We start from the raw sequence: 21513 nt of genomic DNA, 5'->3' as shown, positions 1-21513 counted from the left end.
ACTTTCAAATAGCATGCTTCTGGCATTATATGCATGTAAAAAGAATGTAGCTTTTACTAATGTTTTTTAGGACCTACACACACCTAACCAAACATCCCGTAGTTAGTGATTTTTTGTGAGATTGTGTGTATTACAGTTAACAGAGCAGCACTGTTCGGGAATGTTTGCCTTTCTTGCCCTGTTGGAATCTCTCTCTCTCTCTCTCTCATACCCCCTTCCCTCACTCTCATATGCTCTCACAACCTGTAGATCTTTCTACTCAGTCTGTGTCCAGTGTTCACATTAGACCAGGACACTGAGTGTGTACCGTTTAGAGTATTTTAATCAAAACTAAAGACTGTAAAGTAATGAAGAGCAGACATCGTCCTCCACCCTCCTCATCCTCCTTTGCTCTTCTTTGCAGTGGGGTGGCCAGATCGGACAGCAAGATCAGTGCCAAAACCCTGTTCGGTAAGTAAACATCACATTTATTTGTAAATTAAAGGTGCTGTGAGCAATCTATCTTGTACACTATTAAGTCGTTATGGTAAAATTTGCTAAAAATGCTAGAAACTATCTGCTAAAGCAAATATAATAAGCCTTATTTATTAAACAAACACTAATTTTTAATATAAAATAAAAAATAAAAAAATAAAATATTTTACTTCAAATACAAATTTTTATTTTTATTTTACTTTAAGTAGAATAAAATAAATGATTTTTTACTTTAAATATATGAAATAAAATAGCTAACAGCACCTTTAACATGTTATGTACACTTTATTAAGATGTTAGGTTGAGAAGCTGTGTGCTAAAACGAATATAAGGAACATTATTTATGGAAAAAACAACAAATACTCATTTTTAAATAAAAATAAAATGAAATATTCTACTTTGAATAATTAAAATAGATTTAATTTTACTTTACATATATAAAATTAAATAGCTCTTTTAACATCCACCTTTAACATGTTTTTATATACGTTAAAACATGATCTGCTAAAGCAAATATAATGGGCCTTATTTATGAAACAAATAAAATACTTGTTTTTAAATTCAGTCTTTTGCTAATTTTTCCACTGAAATAAGTGTAACATTTCACACAAGAACAGTTTTATGAATGATTTAAATTCATTCAGCTTGTATTTCATGAATAAGGCTCGATGTTTACCTGTGATGTAGTTGTGTATATGATGTAGTTTACTGTGTGTATTTTTCTATGGCTCTTCCCTCTATGATGTCACATCCTGTTTCCTGTGTCCTTTGAACTGACAGTCAGCATGTCACTGTACGATATGTAAACGCACTGGTCGCACAGTAGGACATTTGCATGAGCATCACACACACTCACAGACCTCGCTGCGATTCAGCTAAACCATAACAATCAGACATTTCCCTAATTCATTCAGCTTGTATTTCATGAATAAGGCTCGATGTTTACCTGTGATGTAGTTGTGTATATGATGTAGTTTACTGTGTGTATTTTTCTATGGCTCTTCCCTCTATGATGTCACATCCTGTTTCCTGTGTCCTTTGAACTGACAGTCAGCATGTCACTGTACGATATGTAAACGCACTGGTCGCACAGTAGGACATTTGCATGAGCATCAAACACACTCACAGACCTCGCTGCGATTCAGCTAAACCATAACAATCACACATTTCCCTATCAAATGAGTGTGCCGGGATATTTCAGATTGACCTCACACTATTGAGGTCATGAGTGACAGAGAAATCACTTATAACCATTTACTTTATGTAAGGGTTCTATGGATGTTAAAGGTTCTTCATGGAACCATCGATGCAAAGAACCTTTATTTTTTAGTGTATGGAGCAGATATATATATACTTATATAGTCATAAACGGACTTTCTTACTGCGAATAGTGGAGACATGAGTGCTGAATTTGAAATAATGCCAACTTTAAATAAATGCATGGAGCACGATGTTTATCATACGCCTGTCGTCATGACGACTAGGTGTGTGTGTCTCCAGGGGTTTGCGTCTCATCCTAAATATACACACAGTCTGCCTCTGTGCCCAGCCGGGTGTGTCTGGAAAAAGGGGGCGTGTGCTCAACCCGGTCTGACTTGTACATAAAAGAGGCTTTTGAGCTTTAGAGAAAATGAGAATGAAAGAGAGGGCAACGTGCAGAAGACGATAGAGATCCTTCCTGCTCTGAATCACATTTCTCGTTTCCCAGGGCCTTTGGTTAATGGCTTATTGTAATGAGGTTGAGAGAGAAACCATGACAGTGTTTTGACAGTTGACTGATGGGCTTTGGAAGGTGTTCACCTACTGTACAGTAATACTAGCTGAAGCTAGAATCTCAAGACAAACATATCCAGTTCATATTTCACCCCAAACTCATGAGAAAATAATTAGAACTTATATTTTGCTTAAAGAAAACAAAGCCTATTTTTAAGATTTAGAGCATTATTTTCATGACGCAAGCAAATTTGCAACCAAATGTTCAAAATCTCATTACTGTAATGCAATTGGATGTTTTTATTTTTGAATAATTCTCATGATTGCCATTGGATTCTCAGTCAGATTCAAATACTTTTGTTACATGGAATTTGAGATTTTTTTCCCCATAGGGTAAAAAATGTATAAAAACATCAGAAAAAACAAACAAACAAATAAAAATATACAGATTAAATAATATATCATTATGTTTGCATTACAATATTGAGAGTAGAAATGTTTTGCATTGATTTTTAAAAAAAGAGTTGCATAAAAAGTCATAATGCTAAATATTTTAATATAATTTTTTTTAAATATACTTTTTTATTTTGAGATTTTACAAATTTAACCAAATTTTCATTATCATAATGCAAAAGCATTCTCATTACGGCCATGCAATTGGATGTTTTCTTTTTGAATAATTCTCATGATTATAGTAGGATTCTCAAGTTATACTTTTATTATATCAAGATGATTTGAGATTTTTTTCCCCATATGGGGTAATAAATTAATAAAATCATTAGAATTAATAAATAATATAGGGTAAATAATGCTAATTATTTACATAAATTATTATTATAAATAATATGTTTGCATTACAGTAATGAGAATAAAAATATTTTGCATTGATTAAAAAAAAAAAATGGCATAAAAGTCACAAAGCAATAATTTTAATAAACCTAATTTTCTTTATGCAAATGATCATTTCTTATGTCTTTAGAGATTGAAATGAAATATGACCAGGGCATGTTCTTTATAGGCTTTGTGCAATTCACCCGTGTGTTTATGTGTGTGTGCATTTATGCACCTGAGTCTTACATCACAGACACAACATGTTTTTATGTTTTTGTGTTCTGCACTCTGGCAATGACCCATGGGATGGTACACAGTCCTGCCAAGGGAACACAAATGCACACATGCAGAGTCAAACCTGATGCTCTTGCAAAGTTTCGCATTTCTGTTTGCTCATACGCACTAAGCCGTGCCTTTAAATCTGTTCACGTGGTTTCGTTTTATTGTGTCGTGTACTCGGTTTAAACCTCACTTCCCATCAGCCCTCTGCAAACCAATCCATGCAAAAAAAATAAATAAAAAATCAGCAGCATCATGTTCGCAAAGAGTCCATGCAAATGATCTGGAACACTTCAAACCCCATACACATCACACAATCACAGATAAATGAGTAAAAGACATGGTCTGATTGACTGGCTCAGGACAGCATTACAACTGCTGGACTCCTGTAAACAGTAATGTAATATGTTAAATCTAGTCTGCTTTCTATGGAAGCCTGTTTCTCTAATGGGATTTTAAAAAGGGGTCATGAACTGCCTTTTTATTATTTTGTACTGTTCTCTATGGTCCACTTATAATGTTATCAAGATTTTTACATAAAAAAACATCATAATTTAGAAGTAATAGGCTATTTTCTGTCCGGTTTTGACCCCTCATCAGAACGCTCTGTTTGAACTGGTGTGGTGATTGTAGACTTGGAAGTAAACGCCCACTGCTATGATTGGCTAACAGTTGTGTATGTTTGACAGCCTACATCCTTCATAGATGGACGCTGCTGTGATTTAGGTTAAAAACGCATAAATACTCAGTACAAATCAAATGATCTGTAATAGCAAAGCAATAGTAAACACGTAATAAAAAATGCGACATTACTGTCGCATTACTGTAGCATCGTCTTTTAGTTTCAATCTTTCTGAAAATCCTGTGCCGAATTGTTCCTTGTTTGTAAACGAATCCGTGGTAAAATAATATGAACAAAGGACCGAGTTCTTACTGATGCGGTCTGGATCTGAACAGCGTCTTTTCTTTGGAGTCATCTTTATCGTTTGGTTTCTGTGTAGACCTGCGTTTGCCTCTCTTGTTATTTACACTACATGTGTGAATTGGTGGGTGGAGCTAAACAGACAGTGATGTCGAAGCAGGCGTTGATGATCTTCTGTGGAGGCAGGGTTTAGCCACACTATTACATCATAAAGTGTCACATTCCACAAGCTGTCGTTTTGGCAGATCGGCTTCAACATAAGCTGTTTTTAGACCAACGAGAAAGTTTTGAGTTCTGAAACTTACAGGATGTTTTTATAGTACAATGAGCTCTTATATGTCAAAAGATCAAGGGAATTTTGATTTCTCAGTTCATGTCCCTTTAAAAAAATGAAAATGTAATTGTGACTTTCTCACAATTCTGACTTTTCTTGCAATTCTGAGCTTATAATCACACGATTGCACGATATAAACTTAGAATTGCAAGATGCAAACTCAGAATTGTGCGAAAAAGTCAGAATTTTGAGTTTATATCTCACGATTCTGACTTTTTTCTCAGAATTACAAGATAAAAAAAAAAAAAAAGTCGCAATCACCTATTTTATTTTTTATCCTGTGGCAGAAAAGGTCTTCCCTAGCCTTCTGCTTCTTATGTCATTTGCTTTCACCTTCTGTACATTTTTCCTTTCTTTTGGATTTTCTGATTGGTCAGGAACTGTGATGGTTAGAGGTCACTCACCCCATACGACAAAAATTTCCATACTTGCTAAATTATTTTCCATACCACCCAAAACACCCTAGCAACCGCACAATAATGCAACACCCATGTGGTTTAATATATAAACTGTTGACTCTGCATGTTAGAATGGTGCTTTGAAACTGTGAGCGCACAGGATGCTGTGTGTGTTTGTAGGTGTGGTTGTTGTGGCCCATGTGTAACAGATGGCGTTCCCTGAATTATTTCCAGATGGGACACTGTAGCCGTTTGGCATGACAGCATCACGACAGGTTGTACCTGCGGAGGGGATTGAGTTTTGTCTTGATGGCAACAGTTCATTTAGATGGTTGCTGTCTGTGACATGAGACCATATTTACAACCTATTTTACATCTGTGATGTATTTATGAAGGAAAAAGAATATGTAACTATTAAAAAATCTCAACCGGGACCATCAGGAATGGGTGAAAATTACAATAATTCTTACAATGAAAATGAAGGGGAAAAAAGACCCCTACATTTTGAACAGTATTGTAATATAAAACAAATGAGTGTTTCAAACTTATGTTAAAGAAAGTTCACATAAAAATATAAATTCTGTCATCTTTTATTGACCTTCATGTCATTCCAAATTTTTTTGCAGAATAAACGAAGATATTTTGAAATGTCTCTGTGTTTAATTTTGTCTATACAATAAAATGTAAGTTGTCTGGACACCAACATTCAACAAAACGTCGTCTTTTGTGTTCCACAGAAGAAAGAAAGTCAAACAGAGAAAGACAGCTGTGCATGTTGTGAAAGAGAGACAGGTGAGAGACATGCAGAGGTGAGAGATGCTGAGTGACAGAGAGGTGAGACAGATTGTGTTACTGGACCTTCAGCAGTCACGTTAGGACAGCGCTTGCCTGACGGTGTGTGTGTGTGTGTGTGTGTGTGAGTGCGCAAATATGCTTGTGTTTGAGGGTCAAAGGTTTCCGGCGGAGAGATTTTCTACCGAAGGCCATCTTTTATTCTTGTTTGAACTGAAGTTTACAATGCAGTGATATGTACTTATTGGTACGTATTTCGCGTCTCGCTAAAAAGTGCCCCCAGGTACATTTATGCCATGAGACCAGGTAGGAAGTTTATGTGCTGTAAAGTGCCATCAGGTTGCAAACAGAGGTTGGAAAGTATGAATATTGTGAGGAGAAGAAATGTGCTTCTGTCACACTTTGTCAAACCTAAAATCTACAGGAAACAACTTTACACTGGAAAAAATAGGTCTGTCTACAGTAAAACATCTAAACCTTCTTAATATTAAGATATATTTACTAAAATGACCTTTTTTTTCAGAAAACAAGACGTATTAAAATGAAGTGACTTTATGCTTAAAACAAGAACGAATATCTGCCAGAAAAATAAACTTTAGAGAAGAAATGTGCTCAGTATTTTTGTTTTGCTTTTTCAGTGAAACATCTAAATATTCTTAAATCAAGATACACTTACTTGAGAAGCAACAGTTTCAGAAAACAAGACTCTATATCTTATCAAAATTACGAGACTTTATGCTTAAAACCCTTTCAGTTACATTTATTTTTCTGACCTCATTGGCAGATATTTTCTCTTGTTTTAAGTGTAAACTCACTTAATTTTTAAGTGACCAGAAAACAAGACTTAATACTTGACGTCTCTTTGCATTTGAAATAAAATTCTTTAGATGTTTTTACTGAAAAACAAGACAAAAATACTACAAAGTGTTTTTAAAAATAATAGTATAAAATACTAGAGAAAAAGATGTTGCTTTTTCATAGCTTGTGTTTTTTTTTTATTATTATTATTTTTTTTAATTACATTTCATTTAAGTAACTTTGTCTCAAATGTTTCTCTTATATCTTCCTAAAAGATATAAAACAAACAAACAAACCAAGTCACAAATGAATTAGTAATTTTTGCTATAAAATGAATGTGAATCATTTAATGAGAAATATTTGAGTTCACTAGATACAAATGAGATAATAAAGAGATGACATTGGTGATTTTCTCTGGTGGAGCTCCAGTTACTAGAAAAGCCAGTTGAGGTTCTTCTGAGTGTGAGTGTTAATTGCTAGTGTTAAATTAGCACGACAATTATTGTCAACCCAGAATCGTGAGAGGCTGGAGTTCATCCCGTGCGATCCCAATGATCTCCCTCGTTGCGAGCTGTCGACAAGCTGCGAAGCGTTTGGAGTAAATGTCAGACATGAATAACTCATGCACGCAGCTCGACTTTCACAAAGACGCTGTGCTGGTCTGTTAGGACTCTCTCCATCCAGCAGGAAGAGAGAAAAGAGTGTGAAGAAGACTTCCTGGAGAGATGGAGAGAGAGATAAGGGGAGGATGTGCTGGAGGAGGGGTGTGAAAGAATGTAGCTCTGATATGTGATCCCGTAAAGCAGCTGATAAGAATGCGTGCTCATTTAGTGGTAATGATTAGCTCTGGTCGCTTAACCCCAGAGATCCACACAGGCCGATGACCCTCTCCCACTATCTCTCAATTCAGTTTCAGTTTAATGTACTTTATTGGCATGACAAAATGTGTTAGATTGGCTTAGCTGCATATGTTAGTGCAACAATGGTATATAATATTTGTGCAAATATATTATGTATATTAAAGTGAATATCAAATATTAACGTATATAGTAATGTGTACACTTCTGTTCAAAAGAAGGAGTTCTTTTGAAAGAAATAAGAGTTTTATTTAGCAAGGATGCATTAAATTGTTTAATGTAGAAAGATTTTGGATCATGTGAAACTGTAGACTGGAGTATTAGTACATATTAGTACCTAAAAGGTACAAAAGTGTACATTTTGTAAAGAAACCACCCTAGTGACAGCTTTTGTACCTTTTTTTCGGAGAGTGCACACACATACGTTGGTTATGGTGATTTACAGTGACTCTCTATAGGCATAATGTTTTTTATACTGTTCAAATTGTATTTTCTATTGCCCTACACCTAAACCTTTCCCTCACAGAAAACTGTGCATTTTTAGAATTTAAAAAACAACAACACCATTTAGTATGTTTCTAAAGAGGTCCTATTATGCTTTTTCACTTTTTCAACTTTAGTTAGTCTGTAATGTTGCTGTTTGAGCATAAAAAAGATCTGCAAAGTTGCAAAGCTCAAAGTCCATTTCAAAAGGAGATATTTTATTTAACAGAAATCACTTTTCAAAAACTACAACCAACGACTTGTTTGGACTACAGCTCATATTTTCCCGGATTTGTGATATCACAAATATCGACGAATTGGACGAGACCTGGTTGAGCTGCACTAGAGAAGGCAACGAGTGTTATCACTATGTCGGAGACACGCTAGCTTTCCCAAGGCAGACGAACTTATGGCGCTTTTCCACTGCGTGGTACGACTCGGCTTGGTACGGCTCAGTACGGTACGGCACGGCTCGGTTCGGCTCGGTTTGCGTTTCCACTGCAGTTTAGTATCGCTTTAGAGTGGGCGGGATTATTCACATGTCATTATAGTTATAGATTCATTCCAAGATGGCGGCAGCTAACCGATCACAACACACACTGGCCCAGCTAACCAATCACAGCACACACTGGCCCAGCTGACCAATCACAGCACATTTCATATTTCAGAAGGCGGGCCTTCATTTGATACAGGAACTATAATAACATAATAGAACCCCTTTAAGCCTTTTGAATTACGTGGACACTGGCATTATCCTCATAAACCACCTTCACATTGTAATACCTATGTCATACCCATGTCATTACACAAATTTGTGTCCTCATGTTGTCATCAGTCACCATGAAAACATGCCACCCATCTATACCGTGTTTATGTATCTATTTTAAACATAACCTTGTTATTAGCATTCTTAAAGTGAGCGTAATTTGACCTCAAAAGAACACCATAAACATAGTTCAACGCCAAAACATGTTTTCAAGAGAGAATCGGTAGAATCGCCTTTGATTCTGCTCTTTAACCTTGAACTAAACTTAATACGTCTGTTAAACGGCTTTTAAACCTTAAATGATCCATTTACTGATGTTTACTGATGTTTACTGATGATTACTGATGTACTGTACATGTTACACGGTTTGACCTTTGACCTCAAATAAAAGAGGAGGCAGGTGAAACACGATTCCCAGCCCGTAAGTCCATCAGTTCATAGCATTACTGGTGGAAGGCAACATATTTTTATGCAAGTGAAACCATGGAGATATTTAACGCAGATTTGTAGACAGGAAGTTGAATTTTAATTAATTGGTTTGAAAGGTAGGAATGAGAATTTTTATTCTTGTTATGAGTTGAAGGTTTTTAAATAATCTTCTCGTTTTGTTGATAAACAACAGCGAACAAGCATTGTATCGCTAACTGTATTGATGTGTCTTGGTGTTTCATGTTCATAATGCAAATGTTGACTGGTGTTTTATCGGTTTCTCTGTTCGTGTACATGAAACGTCTCTTTTAAGTGATCTAGACGGTCCGCTTACGCCAAAATGTGGCACTATTCAGGTTAGTTTGTGTTTTGTCTGAACATTCAACTTGAGTATTTATATCCATTGCATGAATCTCTCTCAAAAAATGACTTTACATATGAGGAAACAGTCAAAACACAGATAGTGTCTTTTTCCTCTAGCAAGTCTGTGAATAGTGTCTCATATGTCCATGTTTGTGTCTGTTTCTTTCAGAGCAACGAAAGAAGTACTCAAACTCGAACGTCATCATGCAAGAGACGTCACAATATCATGTGCAGGTGAGCGAGACTCTAACCTTTCTTTGTCTTGGGTCTTTTAATTCTGTTTCTTCACTCTAAGCTTGTTGATTAGCTGAACCTCACCACTGAGTGTTTGGTTTAATATTTAACACGATCCAACTGATGACTTGATATTGTAAAAAAGCAGTCAGGTCACTTGATCACTGCCGAGATTTGTCAGGGCAGAGTTAACCTCCATCTGAACTGATAAAGCAATCTGCATTCTGAAATCTGCATTATACAACGGATAGTCACAGTCCTCAAATTTGACTGGCCAAAATGCAGTGATGCATTTTATGCAACGCAACCTGAAAGAACCCAGCAGAACAAGCGAATTAGCCATGCACAAGTACGTCATCATTGTGCTAATCAAACGACACTTTGATCCAGGCCTGACTCTAGACGTTCTGTTGAACTTTGTTCTGATCTGGATGCATCATTTTGCTTCGTCTATTTTTCCACACTTTCACCCTTCACTCATTATAAAGGCTATATCATCTCTCTTATCTCCTTTTCTCGCTCTCAAACACGCATAAAGTTGATAAATGCCCTTGCCAGCAGCAGTCATATAAGGTCTTGAATGCTTATACACTTGAGATATCAGAAGCATCATGCCACAGAAATCTGGGTTTAGACTTTTAATATTTTTGGTTTAATAATTAATGTGAATATTATTCTGAGAATTGGTCAAAAGAGCCTAAAGATCTGTAGGATGTCTTGAAAGTAGTGTTCATTATTTGATTTTTACATTATCCGTAGAAAATATCTTGTAGAACTCACTGCCAAGATGCTGAGGTTCCCTGGGTTGTTTTTAAGGGTATTTCTAGGAGGTTGCTAGGGTGTTTAGGTAGTTTAAAGGCTGTGCTAGGATGTTTGAGTGTTTTAAGGGCATTGCTAGATGGTTTGATAAGGTATTTGAGTGGTTTTAGGCCATTGCTGAGATGTTTGAGTGGTTTTAGGTCAATTCTAGGTGGTTTCTAGGGTGTTTTAAGTGTTTAAGGGCAATTCTAAGTGGTTTCTAGGGTTTTTGAGTGGTTTTAGGTCAATTTTAGGGTGTTTGGGTGGTTTTAGGGCAAGTCGGAGCAGTTGCTAGCGTGTCTGAGTGGTTTTAGTGAAGTGAAGTGAAGTGACGTGTGGCCAATTATGGTGACCCATACTCGGAATTTGTGCTCTGCATTTAACCCATCCAAGTGCACACACGTCATAGTGAACAATAGTGAACACACACACGGAGCAGTGGGCAGCCATATTGCTGCGGTGCCCGGGAAGCAGTCGGGGGTTCGGTGCCTTGCTCAAGGGTCTCACCTCAGTCGTGGTATTGAGGGTGGAAGAGAGCGCTGCTCATTCACTCCCCCTATCGACAATCCCTGCTGGACCGGAGACTCGAACCCAACCTTTGGGTTACAAGTCCGACTCTCTAACCATTACGCCACGACTACCCCACTTTAGGGCATTGCTAGGTGTTTGCAAGGCTGTTTTTTTATGGTTTAAGGGCAATTCTAGGTGGTTGCTAGGGTGTTTGAGTGGTTTAAGGGCGGTTTTAGGGCAAGTCTGAGTAGTTGCCTGGATGTCTGAGTGGTTTTAGGGCATTGCAATGTGTTTGCTAGGGTGTTTTGGGTGGTTTAAGGGCAATTCTAGGTGGTTTCTAGGGTGTTTGAGTGGTTTAAGGGTGTTGCTAGGGTGTTTGGGTGGTTTTAGGGCAAGTCTGAGTAGTTGCTAGGGTGTTCGAGTGGTTTTAGGGCATTGCTAGGTGCTTGCTAGGTGGTTTGAGTGTTTTTGGGCATTACCGCGGTGTGTTGGTGGTTCTTAATAAAAATAAGTTTCTCTGCTAAATTTAAAACCCACTGAAGAACCTTGTATATACTGTTTATACTGGTGTGTTTTGAAGTCCATCGCCTCAGACCAACGATCTGAAGTGATTCCCATTAGCTCGAGTTTAAACAGCTCCATGGAAACCACTGACCTACTCTCTCGCAAACGGATTGTACTTTATGTGTGCAAACATCGACAACCATCCCAACACAAGCAAAGTTAAACTTTCTTTTTGTGCAGTTGAAAGTTGGTTGACTACATCCTTTTGAAGTCTCTCCACCTTCCGGGTAGAGTCTGATCAAGACGTGTTAAACGTGTTTTTGGTTGGATTGTCTGGTTAATCCACGGCAGCCATGCTGAGATCTCCTTCCCTTACATAACTAGTGACAAGACTTAATCTGTTTATGAATCATGCATAATGCTTTGAATAATTTGTTCTTTTTGATGGGATCATTTTTTGTCACATAGTATTGTGACACGTAAACGCACACCCACTAACCAACCAACACACACCACACACACACACACACACACACACACACACAGAGAGGTGTGGTTAAAGTGCTGAAGTGGATATAAAAATCATATTTATATTATAAGGAGGCGTGTGCTAACATTACTCACTCAGTCAAAATGACAATTAATTATTTTATGAGCAACACCCAATGACATTGAGAAAGAGAAAATATGTAGGTTTATTTATTCACCTGATTATCTACTACTGAAAAATCACAAGTAATATCTCTTTAATATCTCAGCCTTTTCTCCTAGAATGCAATGGAATTAAATGGAGAGGAACTCAAATCGGTTTAGTTTTTGTAGTCGGCACAGGAAAAAAAAAAAAAAAAAACACATTGCGTTTACAAACCCAATCCAAACCACAATTAAAATCTGATTTTTTTTGAATGAGCCTAAATGGTCATTTGGGATGCAAAACATTTAAAAGTGTGCCATATTATCTGGAACTGTCTAAATACACTAATTTTTGCTTTCTCTTTCCACATATAGTGAATTGTGAGACATTTACTGTATAGAGAATATTGAATAACTGAGCAAGTCAACAGTTTTGCGCATTTTATGCAGTGATATGCATGAATGCTTAAAAAAAAAGGTTACTTGTGTTCCCTCAAGTTCCTCAATTTCCATTTTCCTTTATTTTTCAGTTGTTGTATATGAAATGCTCTGAAATCATTACTATAGCACTAATATATCTTATTTAATGCACATACAACTGGCAGTGCCACAATCCATCCTAAAGATGTGAAATATGAAAACTGAATCGTATTTGTTTGCATTGTTCTAGCAATGACCTTACGCACTTGTTTGTGTGTTTGCAGCACCTGTCTACGTTCATCATGGATAAATCTGAGTCCATTGCTACAGTAGACGACGCAATTAAGAAGCTGAAGCTGCTGGACTCCAAAGACAAAATCTGGACACAGGAAATGCTGCTGCAGGTGACAGACAAATCCATCAAACTCCTGGACTCCGAAACCAAGGTGAGCAGGATCTTTCCTTGTTTACTTTCGTAAAGTCAATATTAACTCAAAATTTACATTATTTACTTTCTTAATCCATGGTCCTATTCTTATTGTGAATGATTCATTGATATGTTATTGCAAAGAACATACTTTTTGTCTTTGTAATCATTCATCATAGGCCACGTTCACACAGCAGCAGAATACAGTTGTCAGTCATGTATTTGAGTCCTTAATAAAGTTACGTTCACACACAGTATGGTAATTTATGGGCGTTACAACCGCATTCTGTAACCGAACTCACGCCTGTAAATTTTCAGGACTCACAACATCATACAGTGCGAGAAAAAGCTGCTCTGCTGCACAAACGCTTGTTTACCATGTGTCGCCTGTTTTCATGGTTTCGGTAACTTACAGTGACGGAGAAATGAGCTGTGTGTCATCTGAAAGTTTTAGATCCAGTCAGTTTTTCTCGAGCGGAGCCGCTCCAGTCAGCGCACGACTCAAATGCTTCTCTCTCCTCCCAAATATAAGCTGCTCTAGGTTAATGAAGATTTGACAGATGAACACACAGCTCGATTGGTCTCTTGTTTTGTCAGAAAGTGATAAGACTTTCAGTTTTTTCACTGATCTTTGACCTCATTAATGATTAAGGACGTCGCCATCTTTGATATTACTTTGGTCACTGTTGCTATGGTTACTGGTAAGGAATAGGGGCTTGACTCCTGTTGCACGTTTATACAGACAGTATCCGAGAAGCTACTGTAAGTTGCTGTGTGAGCGGGACATTTCGAGACTCACACCTGTAAGTAAAATGCGGTTGTCAGTGTCAGTGTGAACATAACCATAATGTACTGTCCCTTTTCCACTGATGTCGTCTAGGCCATGTCTTTTCAAGCAATTCTGGCCCATTTTTTTCCATTGAAAATCCTGTATGATACTGGATTTACATGTTTTTACTAATTCAAAACCAATTTGCGTCTTAAATGTTCAGTAAAAAAAAATACAAACAAATATTAAGTATTAAACAAATAAACACACTTGAGATCATGGAAATGAGAACCGATTTAAGACATTAGCATGTTCCACAACTGTTCACTGAACAAAGTCTCCTCTAACCCTATGGCCTAGTGAAATCTGATCTGATCTGGAATAACTGGATAGGGAGCGTTTCGTCCGTGTGAATCGATTGTGATTGTGCCGCCATTACTCTGGTAATGTGTGACCATAAATGCCAACATTACTAGATCTTTGACCTCATTAATGATTATAATCATTGTTTTCAGGGTCGAAGGTTGTGAGCGTTTTTTGTTTTTTCATATTTACAGAAATTTTCATTTTAAATTTATTTAATTTTAATTTATTTGTTGAGAGTTTCATTAAAATAAAATAAAATAAAACATTTATGAGAAACATTAACATTTCCAAGTAAATTCATTTATGTTTTGGAAATCAGGTTTATGTACTTCATGTGTTTATATACTATATTAATCTTTTTTTTTTGCATTTAAAATTTCACATTTAATATACAGTATACATTTACTTGAACTACATTATCTTTTTTTTTGTCTATTTTGTTAACAATCATTTTAGGGTTAGGTGATATTGAAGTTCAGTCTAATTTCCCTTTCTTTATCTCAGGAAGAGCTTGAAATCTTTCCTCTGGCCACAGTCCATCACTGTCAGACGCTGTTGAACCAGACCAGATATCCATCCATCCTTCTGCTCGTCTGTCAGGACAGTGAACAACACAAACCAGACATTCACTTCTTCTACTGCGACGAAGTGGAGGTGAGACCACTTCATCAACCTGTGTGAATTTCATCTCTATAATCTCCCAGAAATAACTGAATGATGAACAAAAAGTTTACAAAAAATGGACCTTTACACCCCTGCAGGATAAGAACTACAGAGAGCTGCTTTCACTGGAACTGTGTGTGTGGTTGTGTTTTAGGCAGAGATGGTGCACGCTGACATTGATAGCGCTCTGGGAGACAACACATGCGGCAAGAAGATGCGACCGCAGACGCTAAAGTGAGTCCCAGCTCTCATAGACACCAACAAATGCTACTGGAGTGGTTTTTAAATAATTACTAGCCAGAATGACTGACACCAATTTTCACAACACTTCTACCCACTGAACAGACTGTATATCTACTGACGTCCGTAACAGGATCAGCAGATAGTACAGCCACATTTACTTTAAGGTTGCTGTGTGTAATAGTTGTTCATTTATTTAGGGATGCTACGGTGTCAGCACTGGGCTTTGGTCACATGCACACTTGTGTTTTATAACCGGTGGGATTTTCTTCCTGAAAAACCGGTTCCAGGGTCATCAGAGATAGTAGACTGTACAGCTATTCACGCACACATTGGCTCCATTCCATTCCAAACCCTAGTCAGCTGCCTTGCTCTCTACTTACCCTTACCAAAGAGTAGTATACTTCAAGTTTATTTTATTAAGTATACTTAAGTAAAGTTCAAGTATATTTTTAAGTATACTTTATGTAGTAAGTATACAAATATCAGTGTACTAGTAGTATACTTGTAAGTGTACCATTTCAATACTCCTTGGGACTAAATTGGCCCACTTTCTAGTATATAAAAGTATACTTTTAAGTATAACAGTTACTTTCCTATTTTTTAGTTTAAAAGAAGTATACTAATAGCACACTTGAATAAACTTATTTTTCGTAAGGGTAGGCAGCTTAACTGAAATGCAACCTTGTGACTAATGAGAAGCGCACACGAGAGGTGATTCACAATTTCACAATTGATTTCAATAGTTTGTTAGAGTTAGCATGTTGCTAAGCTAACAAAGCAATTCACATAAAATAGGCAAATAGAGTAAAATAGTACATTTTTAATTAGATCAAACAATTGATACATTTTAACATTGATTTAGTTCTATATAATCAACATTGCCCGCATTCTCCACCACCTGAGCTCATCACAATGCATTAAGGGTTTGTCTCTGCAAATTATACATGCTGGAAAGGCAAAGCCTATAATTTGGCCAAAATGAGCTATCATTAAAGGCTAGGGTGTTTAGGCAGTTTTAGGCCATTGCTAAGTGGTTCCTCTGATGTTTAACCCCATAAAGTCTACTGTATCATATTTGATACACACATTCCTCTATATTATCAATGACCAAAACCTTGCTGAAAAACCTGTTTTACACAAACACTACATGCCTTCTATTGTCTGATTGATAGTTTATGCTTTTCTAGCAAGTAAAAGGCCTTTTAGTATAATTGTAAAAACATCCTCCTTGAGGTTGTAGTACACGAGTCTTTTTACTGGCTTTTATTAAGCAAGCTTGAGAATAACTTTTATATTGTTAGTAGTATTTCAAAATGAACACGTACTGGACTGAAGCATCTTGATTAGTTACTTTGATTATCCATACCTCATCTTTTAGAAAAATCATGCTCAAATGCGAGTTCAAATACGATCCATCAGGCTTTTGATGAATGTTCATCTCTCAATTGTCATTGTATTGCATTGTTTCACACATATAAACAAAAACTACAGAGCTTTGATCATTGAAGTAAGCATTTTAATATCGTCTTACTGAGACATTTTTGGGAGATATAGAGTGACAACTGATATTTATAAGCATTTTATATAAGTAGTCTGCTATACTCTTATAAAAATGACATTGATTTACATTACAAGCTATTAGAATTTGATCTTTTTGGGCATATAAATAGAAACTGCACCAAATTGCATATTTTTGCTCAGTTTGGGCCTCTGAATAAAACGGAGGTGTTTTTCCTCCATGAGTATGAGCTCCATATTCTCACTATATCATAACAGCATGATGTATCAAATATGATGCTCAACAAAAACACATACGTAGCCTTCTTTTCGATTATTTTATATTTTGTCTAAAGATTCCATAAACTGTTCCATTTCAAAAACGTGGACTATTATTTCAAATGTCAGGCTATACAAGGTTAAGGGCACTTCTAGGTGGTTGTTGGGGTATTTGAGTGGTTTTAGGGTATTGCTAGGTGGTTGTAAAGGTGTTGCTAGTCAGTGTTTAGTTAGATTAAACCAACTTGGATTATTTTTAGTGTTGAATGAACTCCGTTTATAATCAACATTGCCCGCATTCTCCATCATCTGAGCTCATTATAATTTTCATTACACAAAGATAGCCTTCTCAACAAATAATACATGCTGAGAAGGGTAATTTTGGCCAAATTATAAACTTAGCCAAAATTACCCATCTTTAAAGTTGCTGACTAATATAAGTAGGCTACTAATTAAGTTTTGGAGCACATGAATTCTCTCTCTCATTTCTCAATCAGAATGAACCAAGAAAAGATGAAACACCACCGGGAGAGCATCATCCCGGCCTCTGAGCCTAGAAGTCCTGGCCCTGGGGTCAAAGGTCGCGTAGCAGCTACAGACATGAAAGGTGCCAAACACACATACACAAAACACTTATGTACTTACATTTACAATAAATGCATTGATCTTAAATACTCGTCGTTTTTGTCTCAGATGAATTGTCGATGCAGGACCCCGAGTCCAATATGAAACTGGCCCAACGGATTGAGAAGGACGTGGTGAGTGCCTGAATAACGGGACACAGTGGACTTCCTGAGAGGACACCTGACTCCCAAAGAGATGACCATCTTTGAGCTGCTGGGAGACTGTTGGACACGGCCCAGGTGATGAGTCAACCGCTGTGGATGTGTTACAGGAGTGTGTGTTAGTGGCAAACCGATACATCGAGCTGCGTAATCAGCCAATGTTTGCTTATTTTTTTTGAGATGATTAGTATCAGATGATGGTAGTTCCCTCTCGTGAATCCCAAAATTCCCTTTTCAGTGGTTAAATAAACAGGATCACTTGTGTTATTAGAAAGGTTTTTATTTTATCAGTTTTGACTAATGAACAACCAATTTGAGTTTTTTTTTAATGGCTGACATTATTATTATTATTATTATTATTATTATTATATGAAGTATTATGGGATATATTTAATGTTATCTCTCTAGAATGAATGAATGAATAAATAAAGAAATTCTCTTGATTAGCATCAGTCATGGAAAAATGCATGTATGTTTTACTATGTTGTTTAATTCTGGGTGTGTCTTTGTGCATCTTAGAGCTGATTGGCCGAAAGATCAGTGCGCTCCTCTGTACGTCCCAAAGTTCCGGAACGGCTGGGAGCCGCCGGTGGAACTGTTACGCTCGTCACCGTGGGAGACGGAGAGCGCCGGTGCACCGGTGCAGACAGAATACAGACCGAAAGAGGTGAGAGAGATGAATCTGTGTTAAAACACACCGTCACGATCTCCTCTGTGTGAAAATCTCTCTGTATTAAATGCATTTAATCTTTTCCCTCTTTTCCATGTCAGTTCTTTGGATCACAGTCATCGCTCTCTTCAAACGGGTGAGTGAGTTGTCAGATCTGTATCTCAGTAACTTTGAGGTTTTAAACTGTAGTAAACCCTAACCCTAACATTAGAAAAAAGGCGCTTTTTGTGTTCAAAATGTTAAAATCCTTTATTTTTTGGCTGGTCACGTTTTTTTCAGGTCTTTCTCGACGTCTCCTGCTTCTCGCAAGTATGCAAAGATCCGCTACCACTTTGTGGCACGTAATGCAAACGAGCTGTCGGTGCTTCAGGATGAAGTTCTGGAGGTATGAAGAATGTGAAAAAAAAATAAAATAAAAAAAAAATCACATTTAACATCAAGTGCTTCTCAAAGACAGCAGTGAGATTAAATTGAGCTCTCATGGAGTTTTCACTCAAGTCTCCTGCGAAAATAGTAATTTCATATGTTTCCTCTAGGGTTTCTCAAATTGTGCCAACAAACCAAAGTCTCAATAGTCAGAGATCTCATTATGAACTCAGACATTTGTCATCAAATTCCCAAAAGATGAGCTAATCTGAGCTGCCATGCACATTCATTTTATAGCTTGATAGTCTTACTTTGACAAAAAGCACTTGAAAAATTTAGTGCAATACAAGTTGTGTTGAGTTGTGTTATGAAAGAAAGAACTAACCACTGTGTGTTTTAAGGTGTTGGAGGATGATAAGCAGTGGTGGAAGTTGAGGAACCGAAGCGGACAGGCGGGATATGTGCCCTATAATATCCTGGATGTGGTAAAACTGGAGGATCCTCAAGCTTTTATTGACCCGCCATACAGTCCAGGAACACCTTATAGTCCGGTAAACACATGTACACACTATAAAGCAGCAAAAAACAAGACGTTTTTGATCATTAAAAATACTAATTAGTTATGATTTTGTCTTCCTGCCACTCTCATGCAGTCATACCGAGGACAGTCGCCCTCCAGCTCACTGGGCAGTGACAAAGACAAAAGTTAGTTTGAGACAAATATGAGCAGAAGGTTCTGGATCAGAAAACATCTGAAAGTGTGTATTTGACGTGTTTCTCCATCACTGTTCTCAGGTCACTCTCAACAGATGGACAAAGTGAACGATGAGCTGCTCATGTTGATCACCGGTAATAAGATTCAACAGCCTGCGAGGAACTTTAAAGTGGTGCGTCAGTCTGCTGTTCCGCTGACCTTTGACTCCAACCCCGCCGAGGTCACCAACTGGCTCAATGCCAAGGGCTTCTCCAAACCGTGAGTCAAATAAATTGCTTTTACAGAGAACTCCTTGAGTCTTCTAAAGTAGGTGTTAATATATATATTTTACTGAGAACTCAATCTTAAGCTATGAAAAAATATTAAAATAAAAAATGTATTTTACTGAGAACTCATCAAGCCTTCTAAACTATAAAGATTTATTTTAAAACATTTTTTTTTTTTTTTTACTTTAGAACTCATTAAGCCTTCTTAACTATGAAAAAAGTAAATTTTACTGAAAACTCATTAAGGCTTCTAAACTATGGAAAAAAAATATTAAAAATAAAATTGTATTTTTACTGAGAACTCAATCCTAAGTGATAAAAACATTAAAAACATTTAGCATTTATTTATACTGAGAACTCAAAGCCTTTTAAAATATAAAGAAATTCAAATAAAAGTAATTCTAAACTGTGAGATATAAATATATAAAAAAATATGAAACTATGAAAAATTTACTAAAAAATAGAATTAATTAATCCTAAACTGAAAACATTAAAATAAAAATAAATTTTTTTTCCTGAGAACTCATTAAGCCTTCTAAACTATGAAAAAATTATTAAAATGTTCATATTTACTAAGAACTCATTAAAGCTTCTAAACTTAAACGATAGTAAACAAAACGGAATAACCAACAAAAAAGACCCCATGATACGCATCAGGTGCAGCTTTTTTCCTTTTAACATTTCTCATTGAAATCAGAAATTGCATTGGGACATATTGAAGGGTTGGTTTCTTTTTTAATTATAGCCAATAGCCTTTTGTTTGTCACAACCTGGAAAAACCACATTCGACAGCTTTACTTTGCCGTTGCTAATTGAAGGTAGTTTGATTTCATGGGGTCTTTAAAAAAAGTAACATAATTAAGAAGGATAAAGTTGAGAAATAATGTGTCTGTCTGTCTGTCAGGACGGTGGAGCGTCTGGGAATCCTGACCGGCGCTCAGCTCTTCTCTCTGAATAAAGATAACCTGAAGGCCGTGTGTGGAGATGAGGGATCTCGCGTCTACAGCCAGATCACCGTCCAGAAATCACAACTAGAGGTCAGAAACACTTCATCATCCACAATATGATACATGTACTGCTAAACAGTGCACTAAACACCACAGAACTCTTCTCATTTGTCTTTTCTCCCTCCGTCAGAAGAGTCGAGGAGATTCGGAACTGCAGGAGATTCTGATTAAACAGCAAGAGAAAATTGCATCTACCTAAATGCTCACATGGACTGTCAATCAAACGGTCACCTGGCAACAGTAACCATCAACCAAACCCACCAATGAAGTCTAATCCAATAGATTTTCTAATGGTGCTTTTTATTATTAGTGCATGTACGGACCTTATTGTAATTTATCCACACACATTATCTTGTTCATGCTGGAAAATAGTTGTAAGCTTATACGACTCTCTAGTGCATGGAAACAATATATCGGTGAGTCTCATGAAAACATGTACAGGTCACGCGTCAAAATAAGAAAAATTAAACTATGATAAAAATAAAGACTATTTTAGGACCATTAATGTTTTTTGTTGTTTTTGAATGTCATTTTAACCACCATTGCTCAAAATAACATTTTTACGTAATTTTCAATAAAGATTAATAAAAAAAAAAGTAGGGGAAAAAATAATCAGCATAAATGAAAATCAGTACAATGACTTTTCACCTCAAAAACAAAAGGATTATTATAGAAATAGACTATTTTAGGATCATTAACATTTTTGCATCATTTGTCAATTTCTCAAAGTACTGCAGCCATTTTCTTGAGTTTTTGTAATTCTCAATGATTCATTAAAAAAATACATAAACAATATCAGTATAAATGAAAAGCAATACAACAATTTCTATCATACATTCATGTTTTACAATTCAAAAACAATCACATTACAGTAATTCAAAAGTTTTAAAGTTGAGGTGAAATTCAAAATAAACATTTCTTG

General features: G+C 36.5%; 1 pseudogene; it reads left to right on the top strand.

The window, feature by feature from the left end:
* The first annotated feature begins 274 nt into the window (after window positions 1-274).
* Window positions 275-21074, top strand: LOC107655158 (epidermal growth factor receptor kinase substrate 8-like protein 2; annotated as a pseudogene).
* Window positions 21075-21513: the final 439 nt, after the last annotated feature.

The sequence above is a fragment of the Sinocyclocheilus anshuiensis genome, unplaced genomic scaffold (genome assembly GCF_001515605.1).
Source record: "Sinocyclocheilus anshuiensis isolate Anshui unplaced genomic scaffold, SAMN03320099.WGS_v1.1 scaffold779, whole genome shotgun sequence".
In the NCBI taxonomy this organism is placed as follows: Eukaryota; Metazoa; Chordata; class Actinopteri; order Cypriniformes; family Cyprinidae; genus Sinocyclocheilus; species Sinocyclocheilus anshuiensis.
This window is presented reverse-complemented; position numbering and strand designations above follow the sequence as displayed.